Below are 23,470 nucleotides of genomic sequence, written 5' to 3'. Positions count from 1 at the left end.
ATTGGATGTTTTATTTACATTTCCTATGTTGTCCCTTTTTTTGTTTTTTGTTTTTATTGGAGTTTGATCATTTTTTAAAAGTTCCACACAGCATGACAAATTCTGGGGACTAGAATGCATAATTTGGGGAAGACATTATTCAACTTTCTATAAAAAGAGTTTAGGAACAGGGAAACAGGCAGACAGAATTCACACTTTGGCATACATCTGGGGAAGAAGAGCAAAAGTTAAAGTCTTTAACCCAGAACACACATTTGCAGCAAAGCTTCCTCTGAGAAAGGAAAGTCCTAAGAAGAAAGTCATAATGTCAGGAGCAGGTACTGGTTCAAGCAAGTACCATTGTTGTTAATAGGACATATAATATTATTGACATTTCCAAAGAATCTCAAGGGCTAATGTTGTGGCTAACCAGTGGATTGCTTGCCTACCTGTGGTCGTGAAGCTTTCTATTCACCTTTTAGCACTATAAAAAAATAATAAATTGAGAAATCCAAACATTCAAAACAGAAAATAAAATATTACAAAATAAGAGGGAGTATAATATCAGTGACATATCTACAGCAGAACAGATGCGACCATCTGACTCTATCTGGTAGGAACACCAGGGCTATATTTAGACCTATAGAATACACAGTCATATTATTCATCAAGAAGAAATAAATTTGGAATTTAACGCTAAGTTACAGCAAGTATGTTACACAAAGAAGATAAATTAGTATGAAACAAAGCACTCAAATGACAAAGTCCCTAAACCACTACATTGAAAATAAAGCTCCTAATTCTAAAACATGCCTATCTTACCAATCAACTACTATAGTGTTGACCCAAATAAACAAAAGACTCTTAAAATATGTTATAAAACAAAGTTGTACATTTCTGCTTGTTCTTCCGGGAATATGGGAGAGAAGACAAAAATGAAGTAATTACAATGTTTGAGAATATATGTAAGTTAAATAAAATATTATTATTACTATTATTAGGCAGACAAATCGACACAGTTAAGACAACTACAGAGCTTTTTTGTAGTTTGCTGTTTATTTTCAGGGAACATGGTAGTGATATCTAAGATCCCAAGAGTCTTCAAGTTATGTCTAAAGTTTTCTGACTTCTGGTGATTTAAAAATTATTGAGGTGCCCCAAAGTCTTCGGTTTATGTTTTTTAAAATTTATTTATTTATTTATTTATTTATTTATTTATTTATTTATACACTCCAAATTTTATCCCCTACCTCCTCTCCACCCTATGACTGTTCCACATCCCATATCTCCTCCCCACCCTGTCTCCATGAGGATGTCCCTACCCCCCACCCCTCACCCCACCAGACCTCTAAACTCCCTGGAATCTCTTGAGAGTTAGGTGCATCTTCTCTGACTGAACCCAGACCCAGCAGTTATCTGCTGTATATGTGTTGGGGATGTCATATCAGCTGGTGAATGCTGCCTGGTTAGTGGTCCAGTGTCTGAGAGATCTTGGGGGTCCAGGTGAGTTGAAACTGCTGGCCTCCCTACAGGGTTGCCCTCCTCCTCAGCTTCTTCCAGCTTTTCCCTAATTCAACCACAGGTGTCAGCAGCTTCTCTCCATTGGTTGGGTGCAAATATCTGCATCTGATTCTTTTTGGCTGCTTGTTGGGTCTTCAGGAGGGCAGTCACAATAGGTCCTTTTTTGTGAGCATTCCATAGCCTCAGTAATAGTGTCAGGTCTTGGGGCTTCCCCTTGAGCTGGATTCTACTTTGGATCTGTCACTGGACCTTCTTTTCCTTAGACTCCTCTCCATTTCCATCCCTGCAGTTCTTTCAGACAGGAACAATTATGGGTCAGAGTCTTGCCTATGGGATGGCAACCCCTCCCTCACTTGATGCCCCGTCTTTCTGCTGGAGATCTACTCTACAAGTTTCCTCTCCCCACTGAGGGCACTTCATCTACAGTCTCTCCCTCTGAGTCCTGAGAGTCTCTCACCTCCCAGGTCTCTGGTAATTCTGCAGGGTCCCCCACCTCCTACCTCCCGAGGTTGCCTGTTTCTGTGCTTTCTGCTGGCCCTCAGGGCTTCAGTCCTTTTCCCTCACCCAATACCAGGTGTTCCCCCCACACACACACACCTCCACTTTCCCTCCCAGACCTCTCCTGAGTTTTGCAGGCAAATGGGTGGAACTAGAAAATATCATCCTGAGTGTGATAACTCAGACCCAAAAGAACATGCATGGTATATACTCACTAATAAGTGGATATTAGCCAAAAAAAATGTATAGAATACCTAAGATACAGTTCACAGAACTCAAAAATGTCAACACACTGAAGGGCCCAAGCAAGGGCGTCTCAGTCCCACTTGGGAGGGAGACGAAAGCAATCACAAGTGGTTTATGTGGGTTTTATAATTTTTTAATAGAAATTACAAATGAGAACACACTTCTGTGTCATGTGCATCTAAAATGGAGAGGCTGGATGACTCCAAAGTCCTGTTTACAGCATAGTTTTGCCATCCTGATACACTCTGACTGGAGAGGTTAGAAGTCTCTGGAACCTCACCCCTGGTGTATATTTCGTCCAGCCCATGTAAACCCTATTAGGAGGGGTTAGAATACTCAGAAAGCCTCCTTCCATCACACACTTCCACCAACCAGGTCTAGACTTTGGCTGGGGATATTAGTAGCCTCAGGGCCTTGGCCTCTGGTGTCCACTTTCACCACCTACAATGCTTCCTAGCTGGTGAAACCAAGAGCATGACTACCTCCCCTTGGCACACACTTTTCCCTTCTCATGTGCACAACTGTTAGTTAAGCCAAAGGACTCATGATCTCCGAGACAAGAACACACTCCTGATGTGCTGTGTGCAGCCATGGGTGTGAAGCCAGTGGATTTGGATTTCATTGCATTCCTGGTGCATACTCATGCCCTCGTACTCCACTGTAGTTCATTCATGAGGCTAAAGAATTCTACACTATCAAAACCTGGCGCATAACTCAGACAAACCAGTGCATCCTGACTGGGTAGCTAAAAGGATGTGGGGCCTTCCATGATTGGGGATGCCAAAGGCTGTGTAACAAACCAACCCCTGGTACGCAGGCTGTACACTCCACATGTACTCTGGCCCATCAAGTTAGATGACTTAGGACTCCCCAGCCCAAACACTCATTCTTACCACACTGTATGTACCCTGAGATCAGAGAATGTGTGAAACCCCTAGTGAGAGAACTCTTCTTGCTAGAGTTCATAAAACCTGTCTCATGAGACCAGGCGCTGTATCCTCCTAGCTGAGCTAGAATAAGCCCAGGTTTCCCATCTGTGAATCACAGAAATACTGACAAACCTATTCTAAATGAGTAAGTTGTAGTGCAAAACCACAAGTAACATGAAAGGGTAAGACAAAATACTCCTCCCCAAAATGATCAGTCTCATAGTATTGACTGGCAATGATAGTAACCTGGGCAGAATTCCAGACAAATAACCTGAAAGAATGGTTATCAGCATGTTCAGTCCATTCAAAGAGGGTGTAAATAAGCACCTGCATGGATTCAGAGTATACAAATAATCTGAATGAAATGAAAGGAAATAAAAACACCCAAATGCAGTAAAAAAAAAAGACAACCTGGAACATGAAAATAAAATTCAAGAAAGAAAGAAATACTGAAGAAAGCCAAACAAACGATACTGGACATGAAACTACCAGTGAGTCAAATAAAAAGCTCAGCAGAAGGCTTCAGCAGTAGATGGATCATGAGGAGGACAGACTATGGCGTGAAGACAAGGTAAAGTAACTAAACCATGCAGTGGAAGTCAATTATCCATCCTTTTTATTGAAAATAGACTTTCCCTCATATAACAGTTTTCCTTTCCTCTACTACATGCAGCTCCTTCCTACCTCCTCTCCCACCTGGATCTACCCCTCATCTGTCTCTCATTAGAAAGCAAACAGGTTTCTAATAAGGATCATAATAAAACAAAATAAAATATAATAACATAAAACAAAAAACCCAACACACCAGAATAGTTCAAAACAAACAAACAAACATAAGGAAAAGAGTCCACATAAGAAACAGATACAGACACAGAGACCACTCAGCCCACACACTCAAAATTCCAAAAAAAAAAAAAACCAAAAAACATTTAAGGGAAAACTATAACACACACACAAAGGACCTGTAGGGTAAAAATCGAATTAAAACAAATAAAATAAAAAATAAGATATGATCCCTCAGAAAAGCATTGATGAAGGAAGGCCATACATGAGCAATATGGACCATTGTCTTCTGTGACTCTATTTGTTATAACAAATTTTTTATCTTTTCATATCTTCTTTCATATATTATTATATCCTGACCACAGTTTCCCCTCCTTTCCATCAACTTCCCCTCTCCTCCAGATCCACTCCTCCCCTGTTTCCCATCAAAAAAAAAGGGCAGGATTCCCAGAGATATCAACCAATCATGGCACAACTAGTTAAAATGAGACTAGGTACATACCTTCATATCAAGGCTACACAAACCAATCCAAAAGGAGGAAAAGGATCCACAAAGCAGACAAAATAGTCACAGATAGCTCCAACTCCCACTGTTGGGGATCCCACAAGAACTCCAAGCTATACCAACATAACATACATGCAGAGCAGAGGACCTAGGTCTGACCTATACAGATTCCCTAATGGTTGTTTCAGTCTCTGTGAGCCCCTATGATCCATGCTTAGTTGATTCTGTGGGGTTTCTTGTAGTGTCTTTGACCCTTCTGGCTCCTACAATCCTTCCTTCCCCTCTTCCATGGGACTTACTGAGCTTTGACTGTTTGCCTGTGGGTCTCTGCATCTGTTTCCATCAGTTGCTGGATGAAGCCTCTCAAATGATGATTATGCAAGACTTTTGTCTACAAGTATAGCAGAATATGGTCAAGAATCATTTCATTGACTACCCTCTGCCCCCTTCTTGTTTGGTTCTATCCTAGGTCTCTGGACAATCTGGTTCCTGGCCCTTCAGGCAGTGTTAAGCATGGGCTCCCTCTTGTGGCATGGGTCTCAAGTTGGAGCAGTTTTTACTTGGCCAATCCCATAATTTCTGTGCCACATTTACCCCAGAACATCTTACAGGTAAGACAAATTGTAGGTCACAGGTTTTGTGGCTGGCTTAGTGTTTCCTCTACATTGGTTGGTTACAGAAGATGGCAGGTTTGGCTCCATATCCCCCATTACTAGGAGTCACCTTCACAGATTCCAGGGAGCTTCCATTGCACTAAGTTTCTACCTTGCCCCTGAAATGTTCCCCAATTATAGTCTCCATGCCCAGTGCTATCTCCCTCCAACCCGACAACACCTGATCCCTCCTGTTCCCATCCCAATCACCCATGGAATCTATTCAACTTTCCCTTTCCAGGGAGATCCTTGTGTCCTCCCTTGAGCCTTCCTTGTTACTTATCCTGTAGCATGATTATCATTTATACCTAATATTCACTTACTAGTGAGTACATACTGTGTTTGTCATTCTGAGACTGAGTTATGCCACTTTGGACAATTTTTTTCAAAGATCTATCCATTTGTCTGCAAATTTCATCATGCCATTTTTTTCTTTTTTTATTGGATATTTTATTTATTTACACTTCAGATGTCATCCCCATTCCCCATTCCCTCCAGAAATCCCCTACCCCATCCCCCCTCTTTCTTTTTGCTTTTATACCATTTTAATTACATGCAAGTATTAAGGTCAGTTCTAGGTTGAGGAACTAGCAATACAATAGATGCAAATAGTCAAGGAACGAGCAAGACATAAACACAAGTACTCAAAGAACAAGCAAGGCAATAAACAGAGTTCCATGAACACTCCCATGATCACTGTTTCTAAGGGCCTATCAGGATGACCAAAATAGCTGAGCCAACTTCCCTGTCCTAGCCCAAAGTCATTTTCATGTCTGAAGCCTACATCCTCGTTCGAGCCTAAAATTTAGATTCCTGCCTGAAATTACTTTTTGTTCTAGCCTAATATTTAGATTCCTGCCTGAAACCACTTCTTTGTTCTAGCCTAATGTCAGATTCCTTCCAAGCAGCCCATTTCCTTGTCCTTGGCCAATGTCATATTCCTGCCAAGCAGCCCAATTCCTTGTCCTTGGCCCATGTCAGATTCCTGTCAAGCAGCCCCAAAAGCTTCCTGTTTCTCCCCCTTTTAAATTTCATAAACAAGACTGAGCCTGTCTTAGGTCATCTGACGAGAATGCCTTCCTTACTCATCATGAAACTTATCAAACCTTAGGTTGGTAAGGCTCTGTGCAGAATCTTACTCGCCCTTGGCTTGCCAGCCTGTTAAATTAATAACTCTGTCCAGGGGTCCATTTTCAGTTTCAACCATGTACTTTGGCTGCCAACATGTTGATATTGTTAAAGACGAATTTAACACAATGGGCAGGAATAAAAGTATTCCCAGGACAAAAATGGCTAGCATGATCAAGCTATATATGCCATTCTTGAAGCTTGACCAAAATAGAAATACTGACCTCAGGCCATGGGTAATTTTATCAGCAGTATCTGCCACATCAATGCTCAGCAGAGCATCATTCTTGAAATTCATAAGCTCACTATGCAAAGTTAAAACATCCAGAGAGGTGTTAGAATTATGCCAAATATACTGCAAGTGTCTTTAAGCTTTTTCCTAATTATAATCACTATCATTGCAAATTTTAGAAGTAACACAATTCCAAAGGTATTTGGCATGACATTTGAGATGGTTCCTTACTCTTAAACTCTGAACCTCTTTCCAATAATTTGAATAGAATAAAGAGCATCAATCTGTTGTTCCAAACACCTATCCAAATTCTCTTGCATACTCAACACATTAGTAACATTTTTTGCTAAATGATTAACAAAAGTAGCTGTCTTAACTTCTTGTGTCAAAGTAATTGCAGAAGCAGTGGTGCTAGCAATTAATATAATACCAGCTGATTAAAGCTGTTATACCAGCAATAATCAAGCCCACTATCCTCTTGCTTCTGCTTAAAGCCTGACTCATTTCTTCCTTGCAAGGTGTTTTTAGAATACCAAGGTTCTGTGATACTTAGGGCAATAAAAGAAAACATGGTTGATAGACCTCTGTAACTGATATGCTGGATTTGAACACACTGACACAACTAGAAAGTGTACAATCAATGCAACTTACATTAAATACTGTAGAAGAAACAAAAGTCATTTTAACTTGACAATTGAAAGAGCCCTAACACATGTGCTAACACTTGTTTAAAATCCAGATCCTACCCCAACTTTATCTCTTGCTAACATAATATCATAGAGAACTGCAGCTAATGTCCAAATATATCTCTGACAATTTCCAGAACCAGACTTCCAAACAAAGACTGTTATTTCCAAGATGTGCAGCCCTAATGAAGTAGTGACTAAACAAATGCTAAGACAAGGATTTTTGCCTGGTCAAGGGCTAGGAAAAGAAGGACAAGGCATTAGGGCATTGGAAAGGCCTAAGACTCATTCTAACACTAGAGGCTTAGGGTATTTTCTGTAATGTGACAATCAAAAAAAGAGACCTAGTACAAATAGACCTAGTACACGTAGACCCAGTATACACAGACCCAATATATGTAGACCCAAGACACATAGACCCAATACACATCACATGAAAGGTACTTATCTAGACAACATTCCTGCTTACAACTTTAATTTCTACACTGTTTAGATCATTAATTATCTTAAACAGATTGGTTGCCTTCATACAGGACCGCTTTCAGCAAGCTCAGCTATTCACCATGGCAATTATCCATCGCTATGAAGAAATGCATTGAGTGCATGCTCATAGGTCCTTTGGTTTGAATTCATATGTGGCTTTGGTCTGGTAGTCAGAGATGGGTAAGAGTGTTCTTGAGCTAAGACAGAGGCATACATCAATACTGCTATGTGTGTTCTTGTTCTTCATGACGTGTAATAAGGAGCAATATAGACACAGACCTGAGCCAGAAATGGTCGCTTGACCACTCTACCCTAGACGGGATGATGGAAAACAAGTAAATCTTGTGAGGCCCATTCAGCTACTGGTACTGTTCATCTTTAAAAAACTAAAAAGGGGAAATTGTACCCTTCCACAGCCTTGAGCAGGCCAGAAAGAATTTGACCTTGCTACAATAGGACCTAGGTGGAGTCACGAGCAACTTCTTATAGGAACTTAGAAGAATAGACTGCCCGCTGACCTTGACTTGAGACATAATCTGGCTAAAACAGAGGAGGTGTTAGGTGGGGCTTTCCCTATATACACAAGAGCTGAATATTAAACTCTGAGTCTTGACCAGAGAACTTTGTCTTGGCTCCATGTTTCTCTCACCCCTCTGTCTCCTTTTCATTTCCAGCCCTTCTTTCAGGTGAACCCAGTTTGTCTGTGGCCGCTGGCAGCTACACTCTTCTGGTGGGTCTGAAGATAGCTACACTGTACTCACATAAAATAAATAAATATTTAATGTCATCATGAGGTCCATCATTTTGTGTTATGAAATGCAAAATACTTTGTCAAAAATAACAAAATAAAAAAAAACACAGAAAAGAATTCCTGATATCTACAGAAGGCCTGGTTTTGGATACTCAACAGACTATCTACTAGTGTATACTTAAAGCAATTATTATGGTAGGATAAAAAATCCACTTGAAATAATTATAAAAGTTTTATTACTTACACTGGGCCAAGAGTATTACCAGCCACCAATAACAGCATAGAATAATTTTCCTAGATTATTACTTAGGTTCTACCTAAACAACCACAGCTGTTTTAGCACAAGTATATGCAGGAAAGTAGAGGCTCTCTTTGTCTCTTCTGGTTAGTTTTTATTTGGAGTCTATTTTTACAGACAGGACAGCAATGCCTACTCACTTCTTTTCTTTTTTATTCTTCTTGCATACAGTGCATCTCAACCACAGTTTTCCCTTCCTCTACTGCTTCCTACCCTGCCCCCTACCTCCTGTATCCCCCAAATCCACTTTTCCTCTTTCCCTTCAAAACAGAGTAGCCCTCCCAAGGATATCCACTGAATGTGGCATAATAAGTTACGATAGGACTAGGCGCAGTCCATCACATCAAGGCTGGGCGAGGTAACAGAGTAGGAGAAGGGTCCCAAGGTCTGCTTGCTTCTTGATCCCATTTACTTGGAGTCTATTTTCCCATTCTTTCACTCTATAGTGGTGCCCATCTTTAAAGCTAAGGTGATGTATTTATAAAAAGAGAAAGAATATATGTTCTATGAGTGTGTGGTGAGGTATGGGGAAGGGGATGTCTCAGCAGGCTCATGCTGAGGCATCTCTTCCCCTTGAAGGACCAGCCACACGACAGTATAGTATAGACTAGAGTTTATTCAGGGTTTGGGGAGGGGAGTTAAGAGGGTAGTAGAGGCAGAGAAAGGCAGAGAGAGGGATAGAGTAGAGAAGTAGAGGCCGGCCATGAGCATATGAAGAGAGGGCAAAGGGAATGGGGAAGGGGTGGGAGGACAGGGCGGGAGCAAGAAGACAAGAGATCAAAAGATCAAGGGAGAGAGAGAGAGAAGGGAGCAAGTAGCCCCTTTTATAGTGAGTCAGGCCTACCTGGCTGTTGCCAGGTAACTGTGGGGAAGAGCATACCTGGCTGTTGCCAGGTAACCATGGGGTGGAGTTAAGTCAGAAAGCTAACATAAGGTGTTTTTTCTTGGAGACAAAAATGAATTTTGCTTCTTAAGCCTGTGAGCTAATTTGATTGGTGAGTTGAGGCCATTAATATTTATATTTCTTATTGAAATGTATGTGTTGATTACAGTCATTTTGATATTTTTGATGGTTTGTGTTCTTAGCTGTGGTTTGTTTTTCACTAAACTACAGTTTTGTTTTGTTTTTCTAGAGCCTCTTGGCTGTGTTTATTTTTCTCCAATTCATAGTATTGTTTCTAGCATTTGTTTAGTGATTTTGTTTGATATAATGTTTTTTTAGTTTGTTTGGATCGTGGAAACTTTTTCATTTACCTTCAACTGTGGCAGATAGTTTTGCTGAGTGCAGTAATCTATGTTGACAGTTTGGGTCTTTTAGAACTTGGTGTGTATTGTTCCAGATTCTGCTGGCTTTAAGAGTTTTAAATGAGAATAAAGTATCATTCTGATTATATACAATCCTTTAAAACAGAGGAAAACTCATACCAGACGAAATGAAGAGAACTGGAAATGAAAATTATGAAGATAAATGTATTATTTATTCTTTAAATCTTTTTTTCCCTTTGTGTACAGAAATGTTTAATAACTAAAACACAGAAACAGACAGGCCACATCACAGGCCCTGACATTCCTAACTCTCACCTTTACTTTCAGCCAAGGAAACAAAAAAACAGAGAATGCAGAAATGATGGGGAACCTATCAAAACGAACAAACGCCATCAACAGACATGGACTACGCTGCCTCAGGCGGAGAGAGGAATGTGTCTCTGCAACCTGCTCCAAGTAACGTCTCAGAATGATTGATATTCCCAAGCACTCCGACATGGCAAGCCATTCTCATGCATACCTGGTGTAGGAGTATCAGGAAAAAATAAGTAATAAAAATAATTATATATATATATATATATATATACACACACACACACACACACACACACACACACACACACATATATGTGTATATATGTATCTGCTAGCCAGTTAATATTGCATTGCTTGCAAGTGCAGCAGTCACCTGAACAGTCAAGTAATTAAAACAGTAACAAATAGAATCTGGAATCAAATATTAGCTAACAATAACAATAACAATAACAATAACAATAATAATCCAACAGATTATGAGAACAGAGAAACCACACGCCAGGGTTCATGTACACATGTGTGTCTAAACAAGTCTTTGTATCAGAAGTCCGTTTCCTACAAAAGCCACACTGATCCATTACTGAGTTAAATAAACTGTCGCTCTCACCATTATTAAAGGTTAGGAAAATTTCTGTACATGTAAAATTATTGCTTTTTTTTGAAAAATATATTTAGCATGCTCGTCTTAATCCATTTCCTGCCTTTACAAAATTTCACAATAAAAAAAAAACTAGTAAAGCTTTTGCAAAAAATTTCACAGAACGTTTTCATTCAAGGCAGCAGTAATTTTTGATAATGCATAAAATCCTATGTGCAAACATCTGGAACTTGCAGAAGTATCGCCGTCACACACAGTGTCACAGCAACGGGAAGAGGAATCGCTGCTACCTGCGGAGTACAGCTCCGACTGCGCACGTCGCGTGGGTTCAGAGCCTCTGCTAGGGCCTTCACCCCACCGCAGAAACGTGACCTTGCGTGACTAAGGAAGAGGTATATAAAGCCGTCCTCGCCCTCAGGCCTGGCGCCCCCCCATTAATCTGTGGACAAAGTCACTCGTCCAATGGTGCTCACCAGGCCCGACAGGGAAGGACATCTATTTGCTGGGGTGGTGCAGGGAAAGGCTGGGTGGGGAGGGGGGAAACAGAAGGTTCCAGAGCACTAGCACCCTAATGATCTAGGGCCCCCAATCTGCTCAAGGATTCTTCTGCCATCACCAAAACAGGCCCAAATTGGGAGGATTCAGTGGCTTAATCTGTTTAAGACATAGAGTCTTCTTCTGTGAGCAGTTTGCAGAATGTAGCCCTGTTACAAAAAAGGTCCTGAGAATAAAAAAGACACCTGCTCCTCTTAGTGTTCAACTACTGTTTCTTTTCCAAAGCAGACTTCTATGTGTCCCACCTTTGCAGTGTTTCCTGAGCCGGACGCAGCCCGAATGGTGAGAACGCAGCATGGCGGGGCATGAGCAGCTCAGAGAGGGTCGTGGCCGGACTCCTAAGCTAACCTCGAGGATTTCCTCGCCCTGCCTCACCAAGTTCATCTACACAGCGCTCGAACACCACCTGAACACCCCTCTATCTCACCTGCTACTGTAAGTACCCACTGAGGCAGGGAGAGGCAATAGTGCAGACCCCTCGGCTCCCACGTCCTGACAGCATCGTCTGTCCTAAGCACTGGACCTCCCCACAACGCTCAGCCCTTCACTCCATCCAAACACACCAGTATCTTTTTTCCAGTGTCTCATGCCTGTCTTGAGTACTACAGACTCCTTGAGCTCCTACTGTGCCTGCCAATGCCATTGCTTATCACGAGGAAACACAGGCCATGGTTGATGAGCACATACATGTGTGTGAAAGCTACTCGGAATTCTAGGCATAGCATCTTTGCTGTCCCTAAACATTACCAAGGGAGGCATCTCCCTGGATCTGCTCTAGCGCAACAGCTCCCGGGTCTAAGGTATCTGGTCAGGAGACCCTGGATCTTCTTCCCCAAAGTGGCCATGGTCACTGCTGGGAGCCTTCCAATCACCCATGAGGCCACAGTCAACACTATCACGGGGCTGGGCGCTGGAGGTGTGTCTCTAGGTCCCCTTTCGGAGGGGCCCCGCTGGCACAGTCCCTGGGGTAGTATGGTCTCTCCCTTGTTTAGGGGCATCTGTGGAGGCTGTGTGAACTTCAGAATCTCGTGGACTGTCACACTCAAATGCCACTGTGTGTGCCCGAAGGTGGGCCCTGAGTTGGCTGGGCTGCTGGAAACTCTTCCCGCACTCCACACAGACAAACTCTCCCTGGCGGGCCTGTGTCCGTGGTGTCCCTGTCTGTTAGTGATGTCCCTCTGTGCTCAGGCCCAGGGTTGCTGACACCCCAGCCCTGGTAGAGTGTGGTGAAGTCCTTTGGAATGTACGTCTTAAAGATACTGAGGATGTCCAGGCGTTTCTCCTGCCCCTCAGCTGCCGGCTCCTGCTTGGTGGAGTGTAAGGTAGGAGGCGCACCAGGTGGGGCCTGCAAGGCCGCATCCCCTCTGGACCCCACGGCACAGTCGGCTAGTGTTCTCAGCTCCTGGGCCACCTTCACAGGGGGTTCTCGGGGAGGTAGAGGAGAGCCTCCTTCGCCTTTCGAGGGAGGCTGACCCTGAGGCTGAGGACTGAATTTGGCTTTCAGAAAGTCTGGGGCACTGTGCTTATTTAGAGGGGGAAAGCCAGTCTCCACTGCCGAGACCCCGAGTTTCTCCACTGGTTTGCTACTGGCTGAGGGCTGGGCACCAACACGGGTTATAACTGAAGGTGTGGGGGTGGCACTTCTGCTGAGGCCCCCACTGCCTGGGGAAGGTGCCAACCTGGAGCTGGCCTCCGGTTTGGGTTTGGCCAGGGGTCCCTGCACTGCAGCACTGGGCGGTTCCTGGCCTTGGCCAGCTCTGGTCTGTCGATATCCCTCGGGGCCAGAGGCCCACAGAGCACAGGGGCCCCCAGAATGGCTCTCCTTATTCTTAGGCATGCTAGCGGCTTTTGTGGTCACCCCAAGGGGAGAGGAGCTGCCCTTTGATCCTGGTACTCCACCTGGAACCTGGGTGCGGGTGAAGCGAGAAAGGAGCAGGGGCTGGCACTCCTTGTCCCCAAGCGCAGGCGGAGGGCCTGTGCGCCCACTGCGAGGGAGGAAAACCAGGTTGCTGTGAATGCTCTTGTGGCCACTGGGCTGAGTCCACGGAGGTGCTACAGAGTTGCAGCTGACCCTGTGCCAGATGCGCTTGTGCATCCACAGGACCTCAGGGTAGTAGGTCTTGTGGTTACAGTAAGGACACGGGTGAATGACCAGGGCCTCCTGCAGGGAGCATGCTTCCTTACTGCTGGGGTCACGCCGGCTCGACTTCATGCTCAAGTCCAGTGGGACCAGGTCAGGGGCGGATGCCCGCTTTCCTACCCCACAGAGCTCCTTGTGCAAATCAGACAGCTTGTCTTTAGAATGCCCAGCCTGGCTGTCCAGGGTGTGCTGCGGGCTACTTATTTCCATGCTCGAAGGGAAATCTACCCGGTCAGTAGTGCTGGGCACCTCCTGCTTGGGGTGAAATGCTGGCATCTTTAAGTCAAGAGAGTATCTATGCTGCTCGGGCCCCTTGGTGGTCTCTCTGCTGCTGTTTTCAAGTATGGACACAGACGGCGTGGCCATCCCCACCTTGGACTCGCCGACGTCTCTTTCTGGCAGGTTATTTCCAAGTTTGTGATTCTGGTCTCCGTTGGAGAGCATGGTGGGTGCCTCTTCTCCGGAAGAGCAGCAAAGGCGTGGCTCCCCCCCCCAAGCCTTTGTTACGGTGCAAAGTTGGGCTGCGGGTCTCTTTAAATCTTTTTATTGATAGTTTACAGTTTAGACAAATGAAACTGTATTGTAACATTTATAACATACATATTACAATAACTAAATGACCGTCATGGTAGGATGAACAGAAATCTACTATTGTAAGTTTTTCATATTGTGGGACAATTAGTATAATAGCACTTGAGGTAAATGATATAATATACAAACTTTTAAAAATCACTAAAATGAAGAGAAAGCAACATGTTTAATGACATGGTGATATTGTCAGCATTAGATTCTTATCATTAAGTTGAAGAGGGGAGCCAATATCAGAAATATCTTATAATGTTTGAGGGGGTTTATGGAACCCCTTTGTTCAATGACTCAAAAACATGTAATGTATTCCTGGTATTGAAGTAATCCAGATCCAGAAAGACAAGCATTGTATGCCCTTCTCACCACAATACATCTTTAGATATTTTTATTTCAATTCAAATAACCACAGAGGTTAGGCGACTTGTAGAAGCCAGGGAGGAGGAAAGGTCTTCTTAGGAAGAAGAAATAGAATACGGAGTTATAAATGGATAAAGAGGAAATTAGAACAGGAGGATTAAATGGGGAAGGTAATGTGAGGACTGGGTAGAGGGGGAAATATGGGGAGAGATAACTTATTCTAAAGCCGTTTGAAAAGCCATGCGGAAGCCTACTACTGTAGAAGCTTCCAAAAATATATACATATGTAAATGGATTTAAATAGAGTTATCATATAATGGGGGAGACAATGCCTTAAGACAATATACTGCTTTTCCATTTTTGAGAGATCGCCATACGAATGTCTACAATGGTTGTATTAATTTGAGCCCTGCACCAACAGTGAATAAGGGTTCCTTTCTCTCCACAGTCTCTCTAGGGTTTGTTGTCAGATATATTGATAACAATTCTGATTTGGGTAAGGTGGTATCACAAAGTAGTTTTAATATGTATTTCCACAGTGACTATAGATAATGAACATGTTTTAAAATAGTTACTGGTCATTTATATATTTTTTTTGAATACTTTCTATCCACTTTAATAGCCCATTTGTTGATTGGCAGTTTTATTTCCTTGGTACTTGTATCTTTAATTCTTTGTAAATTCTGGATATTAGCCTCCTGTCTGAAGTGTAGGTAGTAAAGATTTTCTCCCAGCTTCATTCTCATTGCTTATAATGGGTCTGTTTAAGTTATTTATATCTTCAAGGCTTAATTTTAATAAAGCGATTTTAAAAATTATTCTATTTCTTAGAATAGTTATGGGATGGATGGAAGGACTGGGATGGGAGGATCAAGAGGAGAAGGGGAGAGGAGAAGGAACCGTGGGAAGGAATACATGGAGAGACAGCTAAAATTAAGGGTCATTTGAAGGGTAATATGAGAACTTAATACAATAGAAGCTTCCTAAAATATAGACATATATGAAGACAATTAAAATGAAATCACCAAATAATGGGGTAACTGACCATCTCTTGTCACCAAATGAAGTTTTCAATACCAGGATTGGGGTATATCTAATTGAGTTGTTGGCTGAAGGAGCCCCATGGGAACCCAAACAACCCAGGCTGTCACCAAAACTATAGGTTGCTTTCCACCAACTGATAGCAAGGACCTATTACTCAAGATAATATCTACAAAACCCATTAATGATGGAGAAATTGAGCTGGTGCCCGCATAGAGCCTTCACCGTCACGTTCTAGAGTTTTTTTTGGTACAAGAATATGCTCTGTACTCTACCAAAAGAGAAACATAAACACCAAGCCAGCCACAAAGCCTTTATCTACGATGGTGTTCTGCTTGCAAGATATGGTAGGGCAATGGTGGTAGGGAGCTTGTGGGAGTAACCAACTAATAATTACTTTGACTTAAGGCCTACTCCAAGAGATGGATCACCAATTGTATGATCAAGAACCTTAGATTAGGTAGCTCAGAGACCCAGAGTTAAAGCAAATACTACTGGGGGAAAAGGGTAGTGATAAAATAACTCCTAATGACATTCTGGTGTACTCATAGATTAGTGCCTTTTTCAGTCATCATCAGAGAAGCTTCCTCTTGCAGCAGATGGGAACAAACAGAGACCCATAGCTAGACACTAAGCAGAGAGTGAGATACTTTGGAACCCTGAGGCCTAAATGGGATGTCTCCCTCACATCCGTCCCCTCAGGGCTCAGGAAATCTTGCAGAAGAGGAGGTAGAAAGAGAAATAGATAGAAAGGTAAAAGCCAGAGAGGATGGAGGTCACCAAGGAAACAAAGCTCTCTACATCAACATATGAATTCACAGAGACAGTAGCAGCGTGTACAAGGCCTACAAGTGTCCGGACCAGGTCCTCTAAGCTTATATTAGCTTCCAGTTTAGTGTTTTTATGGGATTCGCAAGTGTGTGAATGACTGTGTCTCTGATCTTTGTGCCTTCTTTTGATCTCTTTTCCTTCTGTTGGTTTGTCTTGTTTAACTTTGATGTGATAGTTTTTGTTTTATCTCATTATATTTTTTATATTTTGAAAAATGAATGAATGGATGAAAACCTAACCACTAGGCTAAAGGTTAACAAGTAAACTGTCACTTATAGCTGCTGGGAGAGGGAAAATTAGTTTTCTCCAAAGGAGTGACACTGAGTGTATGTCACTCCAGGGTGGCCTTATGTTGCCCAACATAAAATGAACTCCACATTTTTGGGGGTTTGTTCCAATTTTGTTTTCTATGTCTCTCATCCCCTCCCTCTCTCCTCCCCCTAAGTATTTTTGTGTGTTGTTTTAATTTTTTATTTCTTTCTTTTTTTTTGGTTTTGGGTTTTTTTTGGTTGTATTAGGTTATTGTTTTTTGAGAAGGAACTTAAAGTTGGGTCGGTACAGAGCAGGACAGAATCTGGAAGGACTGGGGGAGGGGGAATAATATGATAAAAATATATTTAAATTTAAAAAATTAAAATGATAACCATAATAATAATTATAATAACGGGGCTGCAGTGCAAGCATGGCTTTAAAAATTTATATTTTTATTGTTGTGCAAATGTGGGTGTCTGTGAGTGTGCTATTTGGACTGAAAAGGAAGTCAGATGGATTGCAGCTTAAGTTATGGGAGAGTGTGAGTTGAGAGGCAGGCATGTTGGGAGGCAGCAGAGGTCTTAGTGCTCTTAGGCTCTATGTCCCCAGCCTCCAACATGATTTTGAGTGGGATCTTGGACTCGAACTGCAATTTATGCATGCATGGTCTGGGCTTTACCCTCTGAGGTCTCTCTATGGCTGGAACAATCAGTTCCTCACCTGTGGTCACAATGTTCAGATTCCATCACTGGTTTCTGAGGGTGCTAATGACATATCTGTACCAGTGCTTTTCTAAAATCTGACAAATTTTCTAATTCTGAACAACCTGTGGGTGGTGGAAAGACTTCTTGTCCCTTTTCTGCTGTGAGCTTTTCAGTCCTGTCTGAAGTAACTTGTTGCTCGGGAGTAAAGTCTCTGCCTTTTCTTGTCTTTTGTGTTACGTTACTCTTCGGCTCCGAGTTCAAATTGTCAGCCATTGCTGTAGGACTCCTGTGCTGTGTTTATTCAACTAAATAGAAGACATGATTCCTTTTGTAAAGTCCATGTCATGTAAAGTCCATGTCAATGGAAAATTACTCAGACCCTCTTCCTTCCCAGAAGGGTGAGGCCACAGGGTCCCAAGAAAAACCACAGGACCCCCTCCCTTCCTAAGAAGGGTGTCGACACAGGGTTCCAAGAAAAACCATGGGTTATCAGACAAGCCCACCAACGCCAACCGACCAGTTTATCGCTAAAATCTGCCCTGCCCAAACTGTGTATAAGCTTCTGCCCAAGTGCGCTCGTGGCCACTTCTTCTTTGTGAGTCAACGGCCCAATGCGTTGGCCCAATAAAATCCTCTTGCAATTGCATTGATTGACCTCTTCGAGCTTCCTTCATGAGGTCCCAGTAGTGCAGCCATTGGGCTCCACACTTTCATCAGGGGCATGGGGGTAGGGGGGCTACATGAAGATTGCTGAAGACTGGCACAAAGACAATGCAAATGCTTCATATGTCAGCTTTCCCAGCGTTTGAATGGCCTGGCAGTGAGAAGGAAGGACTGGAATTGAGACAGCCATGCACAGAGGAGATACTTCCTCTTCACGGTGACCAGCCTCAGCCATTGGATACTACACTCAAATCACCGGAGTCACATTGTGATGTGGATTCTGTGATGTGACATGACCACTACAGTAACTGATGCTCGGCACTGATATGTATTTGATGAATGTAATGACTTGATTTTTATTTTCTTTGACTGTGTGAAAGGCCAGCTGTAAAAATAAAGCTTACATTAGAAGCAGTCTTCCATTTCTTCTGGGCCATTCAGCTTTTCTGAGTACACACTTTCTCAGCAGTTTCTAATTCTGTTCTGAATTTCATTGGAGTAAGTTGTGATGACATTCATTCCTTGATTTCTAATTTATTAATTTGTGTCCTCTCCCTCTTTCTTTTTGTTAGATTAGCTAAGGTTTTATCTATTTTATTAGCCCTTTCAAAGAATCGGCTTTGTTTGGTTAATTTTGTGTATTGTTCTTTTAATTTCAGTTTGAGATCCTGGTTTAGGAGCCAAAGCTTGGGACCTACACTGATCCCTGGGGTCACTGGGCTGGAGACTGTGTCACAAGGTGCTCTCGGATTCTGCAGAAGCTGGAGAGTTCTGTTTGTCTGTAGCTCGCCTATCTACCAGAAAGAAAGTTTAAATACTATCACCATTTTGAGTTGCTTCTCTCTGCTTCCTGCTTGAGGTTTAAGATGTGAGCTCTCAGCTTACTGCTCCAGCTGCCATGCCTGCTGGCTGCCATCTTTCCCACTGTGATGATGATAGACTCTTATCACTTTGAAACTGTACACTCAAATAAACCCTTCCTTCTATAAGTTTCTTTAATCATGGCATTTTATCAGAGCAATAGAAAAAGAAACTAGTACTACTATAGTGCTATAGGAATGAAAATGTGCAGAAGAAAAAAAACAATGTGCATAGACCAATGCAATAGAATAGGGATCTCAGACATGCGTCCATGTAAATAGAGGTACTTAAGATTTTACAAATATGTCAACAATATATATCAGAGAAAAGACAGCATTTTCAACAAATGATGTTGAGAATCCTAGACCTCAACATGTAGAAATACTGTACCCTTATTACTCACCCTGCACACAACTCAGCCTAAAACAGATTAAATAGCTCAACCTAAAGCTTGCTCCTATGGAACTGCTAGAAGAAAGAGTAGGTGTGCTTCAACTTACAGGTACATTAATAGACGTTCTGAATATGACTCAAGTAGCACAGGAAGACCAACAATTGACAGATAGAATTTCACAAAACTAAAAAGCAGGGGAAATAATGGGGGGGGGAAATCTTTAGGATCTAGAGAATATAAAGAACTAAAAAAGCTGTCCGTGAAGAAAACAACCCAGTTTAAACTTGGGCTGGGCTAGAGGCAGGGGAGAGGCTCAGTAGTTAAGAGCATCATTTTTTCCCCAGAGAACCTGAGTTGGATTCTGAGCATCCTCATTAGGTTGTTCATGACTTCTGGTAACTCTGGCTCTAGGGCATCTGATACCCTCTTCTGTACCCCACAGACACTTGTACTTACACATGCACATACCTTCACACATACATGCACCCGGGCACATTATTTTTAAAAATTTAAAGATAAATAAATAAAAATGGAGAATGGAATACAGAACTGAATAGAAAGTTCTCAAATCAAAATGTACTTGCAAACACAGAAAACAGTGTGCATTTATCCGTAGCTATCAGGGAAATGCAGATGGAAGCCACTTTAAAATTCCATCTCACTCTAGTCAGAGCAGCTATGATCAGAAATACAAATAACAACAAATCAAAGGGGAACCTTTATACTCTGTGCCAGTGTAAGCTAGTGCAGCCACTTTGAAAATTTGTCTGGAAGTTTCTCAAAAACAAAACAAAGAAAACAGAAACAACTAGAACTATGGTGTTAGAGATATGCGTCAATGGTTAAGAGCTCATGTTCTCCTGAAGAAGACTCAAGTTTGGTTCTCAGCATCCATGCTGGGCTCACAAGCACATGTAGTGTCAGCTCTGTGGGTCTGGTGCTCTTTTCAGATCTCTGCAGGAATTGTACTCAGATGTATGTGCATGTGCACATATGTAATTAAAAATAAAAACTATTTAAAAAAACTAGAATAATCTTAACACAGAGCTAATGGCTGTACTGCTCCTGAGCATACACCCAAAGGACCATATATTGTACTATAGAGATACTTGTACATTCATGTTTACTGCTGCTCTATTCACCGTAGCATCGAAATGGAGTCAATCCAGATATCCTCCAACTGATGAATGGATAAGAGAAATGTGGCATATATACACAGTGGAGTGTTATTCAACTGTACAGAAAATTGTAAAAAGTGCAGGTAAATGGAGGAAATTAGAAAAATTATGTTGTGAGTTAACCCCGACACAGAAAGACAAATACTGCATGTTCTCTCTTATATGAGGGTCTTACCACATAGTCTTTTGTCTTACATATTTAATGTGGAGTACATGTGGAATCTAGGTAATTAAAACAGGCCATTAAGGGTGGACTTACAAAAGAAGATATGATAGTTAAATGCATTTAAAAGGAAAGTTGAGAGAGGGGATACTGGGAGAGGAAAGATTCAAACATGGAGTGGGTGGGGAATGGGTACATGAAGGGGTGAAGAAAGATTTAACCAAAAGAAAGAGTATATGAAAAAGCTATATAGAAACATACAGTTTTGCAACCTGATTAAAAATATACTTAGAGGGTGTAGTAGAAGATAGGTGGCTGAAAACTTAGGGATGGGATGAACTGCAGGGACAAAATGGAGAAGAGACTGAAGGAAAGGCAATCTAGTGATCAGCACAACTTGTGATCCATCTCAACTGGAGACACAAGTACCAAGGCCTGACACTATTACTGATGTTATGATGTGCTTACAGACAGGAGCTGTCCCTTGAGAGGCCCTACCAGCAGCTGACTGAAACAGACACAGAAAATTATGCCCAACCATTGAACTGAAGTTGGAGACCTCTACGGTTGAATTAGGGAAAGGCTGGAAGAAGCTGAGGAGGAGGGTGACCCCATAGGAAGACCAGCAGTCTCAACTAATCTGGACCCCAGAGATCTCTCAGATTCTGAGCCACCAACAGGCAGCATACATGAGCTGATATGAGGCCCCTGACACATATAGCCAAGGACTGCCTGGTCTGGCCTCAGAGAGAGAAGATGCACCTAACCCTTGAGAGACTTGAGGTCCCAGGGAAGGGGGAGGCCTGGTGTAGGGGGGAGTACCCTCTCAGAGGCAAGGAGGAGGAGGAATGGGATGAGGAACTGTGGGAGGGAGGAAAAGAAGGGGGCAATGGCTGGAATGTTAATAAATAATAAATAATAGAAATAAATAAATGAAAAAAAGATATTTAAGTGGGAATAGGAATAGGGGCCCTAGGGAGGTGAAGAAATAGAGGGTAGGTTAGCCAGAACTAATGACGTACGAAGAAGCCTTATGGAAAACCACTAACCTGTAAGCTAATTTAAAAATATAATACAAAAAATGGAGTTTGTGTGGATAGAAAGATGGCTTGGTAGTTAAGAGCTCTTGCTGCTTTTCCAGAGGATCTGAATTCAGTTCTCAGCATACATATTACATGGCTCACAACCACTCCCAACTCTAGCTCCAGAGCATCTGACATTTTCTGGCCTCTTTGGGCACTAGTACATACTTGGCATATACATAAAGGCACAGATACATACAAATATATGAAAACTTTAAACAGGAAATCTATCAGAGGTATTCTGCATAGATGGGCAACACTGCTTCCTGAAGACATAGGTTATTAAATGAAAATCTAAGTGCCAGGCACAGAATATTTCCTTCTTTTAGTTATAAGTGACAGAGGCTCTGAAGGCACCCACAACATCACTATTTATTGCCACTGCTTTTGGTTTTCTACTGTAACAAAATTGTCAGACACTATTGCTGAATACATCACACACCTTCATTGTAATACATTGAAATATCAACCTCAAAATGACAAGGAAATTCCTTGATAGCTAGTTTTTGTGGTACTACAAGATTATACACTAAATGCTGGGAGAGAAAAGAAATTGATGACCTTGCCCAAAACTGTATCTTATCCTCTACAAGACTGACCTAACAGGAAAGCTGTGCCTACTGGACTGATGAAGGCTCTGGGAGCAACCAATTACATTCTGATTTGATGAGTGCTACTCCATTTCACTACCCTCCTTCCCACACAAAAATCTTTCTTTTGTGACACCTAGAATAACATATACAAATACATATATGCACGAAGTAACAATTAATGACAAAAGAGGACATGAATTTGAAGGAGAGCATGGAAGAATATATGGGGTGGTTTTGAGAGTGGAAATCAAAGAAAGAAATGCTGAAACTAAATTACAATCTCAAAAGAAATCTAAAAACAAAACAACCGAACCAAACAAGCAAAAATACCCTACAGAAACACCCTGTCTATACTCTTTAGTAATTAATGAAATAACCCCATTTCTTGGCCATAGATGAGTTATGGTTCTCCCTCACCATTGGTACCCAAATTTCCAACTAGTAAACCATAACACAATGCTATGCTATAAACCTGTGTGCAACATTCTGCTTGGGAAGGATCTGGCAGATTGGCAGCCTCGGATAGCTCATCATGCAACATAGGCAGAGTGCACTATGATGCAAGAAGGTTATTGAAATCAAGAATGAGGACATGTTTCTTAGAAGATGTTTACCTTGTAAAATATATAAGGATTAAAACTAAGTTGACACCAATAGGAAAAAAGTGACATCAAGTGAGAGTCACAATAAATACACCACTGATTTCAGTGTCATATATGAAAACTTAGACTTCTGGCACTTACAGAAATAGCAAAAATATTAACAGTAAAAGTAAAAATGAAGTGATCTCAAACATGGTATAGCAACTCCTAACATAAGTATGTTTTCATATTAGTAAATTAACCATAAATATAGTGAAATCCACAGTATATACTGTGCTAATTTTAATTGAAGTTTATGTTTATTGTTTCACTATTAATTTTTAAAATAAGATGCAGAGGCTAGGCAGATGTTTCCATGATTTAGAATGCCCATTTTTCCAGATCTGAGTTCAATTTCTAATACCCACATGGCAGCTAACAAATATCTGTAATTCTAGTTCCAGGTATTCAGCATTCTCTTTTGGCCTCCATAGGCACAAGACATGCATGCCAAACACCTATACACCTGAATTGGAAAGAAACAAATCTAAAAAATAGCAATTGTTTATATATACAATGATTCCCATTTCCCTATCTGCTAAATGGGATATTTTGT

At 41.8% G+C, this 23,470-nt stretch overlaps 1 pseudogene; it reads right to left on the bottom strand.

Annotated features, from left to right (window-relative positions):
• Nucleotides 1-12,350: 12,350 nt before the first annotated feature.
• On the bottom strand, nucleotides 12,351-17,612 carry LOC114631304 (annotated as a pseudogene).
• Nucleotides 17,613-23,470: the final 5,858 nt, after the last annotated feature.

Source organism: Grammomys surdaster, unplaced genomic scaffold, assembly GCF_004785775.1.
Source record: "Grammomys surdaster isolate TR1022 unplaced genomic scaffold, NIH_TR_1.0 357, whole genome shotgun sequence".
In the NCBI taxonomy this organism is placed as follows: Eukaryota; Metazoa; Chordata; class Mammalia; order Rodentia; family Muridae; genus Grammomys; species Grammomys surdaster.
This window is presented reverse-complemented; position numbering and strand designations above follow the sequence as displayed.